This window comes from Herpailurus yagouaroundi, unplaced genomic scaffold, assembly GCF_014898765.1.
Source record: "Herpailurus yagouaroundi ecotype Mexico unplaced genomic scaffold, PumYag 29, whole genome shotgun sequence".
Lineage (NCBI taxonomy): Eukaryota > Metazoa > Chordata > Mammalia > Carnivora > Felidae > Herpailurus > Herpailurus yagouaroundi.
The window spans coordinates 41,478,165-41,481,940 of NW_024412377.1; positions in this window are offsets into that span (position 1 = coordinate 41,478,165).

Here is a 3,776-nt window from a genome sequence, read left to right on the forward strand (position 1 = left end):
AACCAATAGCTGTGGTTTAGATCTTTTCTTTTTTCTCATTTTTGTGTTCAGTGTAGTAATTCACCCTTCTCAGGCTGTGATGCGTTGGGGAAGGTGCAGCCGCCCACGTTAGCGAGGGTGTCTAATTCCAACAGCCCTCTTCTGAAGCCGGAGCTGCCTGGGTGGTTGTGGAAACAGGCACAAGGGTCCTTGGCCCCTGGGTCCACCGCCAGTAAGCGGAGGGGCTGGGCTTGAGCCTGGCTCTGGTCGGCCTCTCAGCCCCACTGAGCGCCCGGCTTGCCCAGACAGCCACAACTTCAGGGCCGCCTAAGCAAAGACCAGCGTGCACAGAGGTACCTACTGAGAAAGAGAAGCAATGGGGCTGGTGGAGGGAGCTGGAAAACTCCTCCCCGGAACACCATGCCGCCCTGGTGGAGAGGACAAAGCCTACCGCGTGCCTCCAGGGATCACCTCGAATGACTTTCTCTGCCCCCATGAACAGCAACTCGTGAGGTTCTGAGTCAGGCCTCTTGTTTCTCATTTTTTCTCCCCGGCAGATCTTCCCACAATGCTTTTTCTGGACTTCTTCTTTCCTTAAATCCGCAACTCACCCTTGCAGGACCCTGCCCTCTCCTTTCTCCTCAACCCCACTTCCCGGTTTTCCGCTCAGCCTGTGACTTATTCCTGAGCTAACTGGGGAGGCCCCCAGGGTCCCTCCTGCATCGGGGTCCCCGGTCTGCAGACACCCAAACAGGATACGGTCTAGGGAGTGGGCTCCAGAGTCTGACCCTCTGAGTTCTAAATCCAGGCTCTGCTTTTGAGGGCCGTGTGACCCTGAGCGAGCAACTTGGCCTTTTATATAAGCCACAAAGGACAGCTCTCATAGAACCACCATGAGGATTGAAGGAGATGACGCTTGACAAGGCCACATTACATGATACCTGCTCTCAATGTGCTTTTAGGCACGTGGGATTCAGTCATTGGTGGTGTCTTTTCCCAACCCTCCTTCAATGTCTGGGCACACATCTCCTTTTTTCTAAAGGCGAATCTTCCATTTCCTCACCCTTTCCAACCCTCCCCAGGAGCCCAGTCCCCGAGCTGCCCTTCCTCTCCGCCTTCTTTCTCTTCTGTCCTATGTCTACTCCTCTTCCTGGACCCTCCCACCCCACCACCCCAGACTCCACCCCAGGCCGCCGAGGCTGGAATCCTGCCACTCACCCATAGTCCCCCGAGGCCCATGATTCTTCCCACACTGCCCCCCTGCCTTTGCCTCTCCTGGCACATCTCACTGCCCTCCACGCTGTCAACCACCCCCCTCCGTTACCCCACAGCTCCCTTTCCAATCTTACCCACTTCGTCCCCCACCCCCCCACCCCGTGTGCTCCATCTTTGAAGAACCCTTTCTTCTCCTGCATGGCAGGTGGCACTGATCCTTCAGGCAAGACTTATCCAGACGTCTCTCATCATTTCCAGTCAGTTTTCAATGCTCCGTGTCTGCCCGGTTTACAAATCACATTATTATACATTTATACTTTCCTCTCTGAGCGATAAGCATTTCAAACACTTCTCTCATCTGTCCACGTGGCCCCTTACAATGCCTAATCGAATGCCAGGTACAGAAAAGGCCCTCAGAACATGTGCATTGATTGATTGGTAAGGAATCAGTCTGCAAGCTTCAGGAAAAAGGAGCTATCAGAGTTATGAATTTTACTAGCTAACGTATCTCCATCCTTATTATGTGCTGGGCAACCGACTTTGTGCTAGGAAAACAACCAAATGAGAGAATGGTGTCTACCCCTGGGCCCCACATCTCCCATGTGTTGCCTGCTGGATCCTCATCATAGCTCCATTCAGGAGGTACTACCATTATACCCATTTTGCAGAAGGATAAGTGACTTGCCCGCTGTCACACCGCACGTGAATATTTGAGCCGGGCACATTTCTGCTCGCCGATGAAGTCAACTCAATATTTACTAAGGCCTCTCATCCCCTTTACTTTTTTCAAAACTTACTCAAGACCTACGGAATCCTAAAAGCGAGCGTAAATCCTTCTAAAAGTCAGGTGAACGTGCCGTCCAAGGCTTCCTCATTCCCGGTGCCTTTGTCCCACTGCCTGGGAATCAGGATATGACCTAAATTCAATACAAACAATAACAAGTAGTACCTACAGCTATATTTAGAAGCCGTTGAAACTGTATACATTCTCTACAAAGAGCAAAGTTCTTATTTGAAGTTTAGAATCGCATTTTGCCTTGAAAAATAATTTGAAAAAGCACACTAGGGGTTTCATTCCTCTCAAACGGAAATACTCCAAGGAATGTGATACATTTCAAAGCAGTTGGTGAGTTGTGATACTCAGAACTAGAAGGAATCAGTCGACAGGGGATTTCAGTTTTAAAGTCCAGGGTGTGGGCGCCTGGGTGGTGCAGTCGGTTAAGCGTCCGACTTCAGCCAGGTCACGATCTCGCGGTCCGTGAGTTCGAGCCCCGCGTCGGGCTCTGGGCTGATGGCTCAGAGCCTGGAGCCTGTTTCCGATTCTGTGTCTCCCTCTCTCTCTGCCCCTCGCCCGTTCATGCTCTATCTCTCTCTGTCCCAAAAATAAATAAACGTTGAAAAAAAAAATTAAAAAAAAAAAATAAATAAAGTCCAGGGTGTATGTCTAGGAGCCACGGACTAGGAAATAAAATACTATTGCTTTCTTCTCAAATTTACAATCCAGTAGTTGGGTTATTGGGGTGAGCATAGTAACAGAAATAATCAGGCGGTCTTATTTATTTTATTTTTCTTTAAGTTTATTTTATTTTGAAAGAGACAGAGAGCGTGGACATAAGCTGAGGAGGGATAGAGAGAGAGGGAGAGAATCCCAAGCAAGCTCCAGGCTGTCAGCACAGAGGCCCAGTTGTTCAACTAAATCATGCAAACAACCAGAATTTGAACCTTGACTGATTGTGCTTATTTATTCCCTTACTCAGCAAACATTTCTTGAATTTCTAGTATGTGCCAGCCATTGTTCCAGGCTCCGGGGATAAAGGTGGAGAAAGCAGTCAACTTCCCTTCCCTCCTGGATCTTATATGACTCAAGATTATATGACATAATGTAGGTAGTGGTAAAACTATGAAGAAAAAAGGGCGCCGGGGTGGCTCAGTCGGTTAAACGTCCGACTTCGACTCAGGTCACAATCTCGCGGTCCGTGAGTTCAAGCCCCGCGTCGGGCTCTGGGCTGATGGCTCACAGCCTGGAGCCTGCTTCCGATTCTGTGTCTCCCTCTCTCTCTGCCCCTCCCCCGTTCATGCTCTGTCTCTCTCTGTCTCAAAAATAAATAAAAGTTAAAAAAAAAAAAAAAAAAAAAAACTACGAAGAAGAAGTAGCAGAGCTGGAGTCAGAAAGTAGCCAGCGAAGGAAGTGTCGCTTGAGGTCCGGAGGTCCAGGATGACGTCACTGGGAAGACAATAGGAGACGAAGACTTGGAGGAGGGGAGGGAGGGAGCCATGGGAGGTCTGGGGCTAAGAGCATCCCAGGTAAAGGGAAGAGCAAGTGCAAAGGCCCTGTAACAGGAATGAGCTTGGCATCTTTGAGGAAAGTTCAGTGGGGCTGTGGAGACATAAGAAGGGGACGGGGCTTAGGTTGAAGAAGCAAAAGGGGCAGATCTTTGAGCTCTGAAGGGTCTGTATTTTCTTCCGCATGTTTTGGGAAGCCACCGGAGGGTTCTGAGCAGAGGAATCACATGTATGATCTATGCTTTTAAAAGATGGGGCGCCTGGGTGGTGCAGTCGGTTAAGCGTCCGACTTCAGCCAG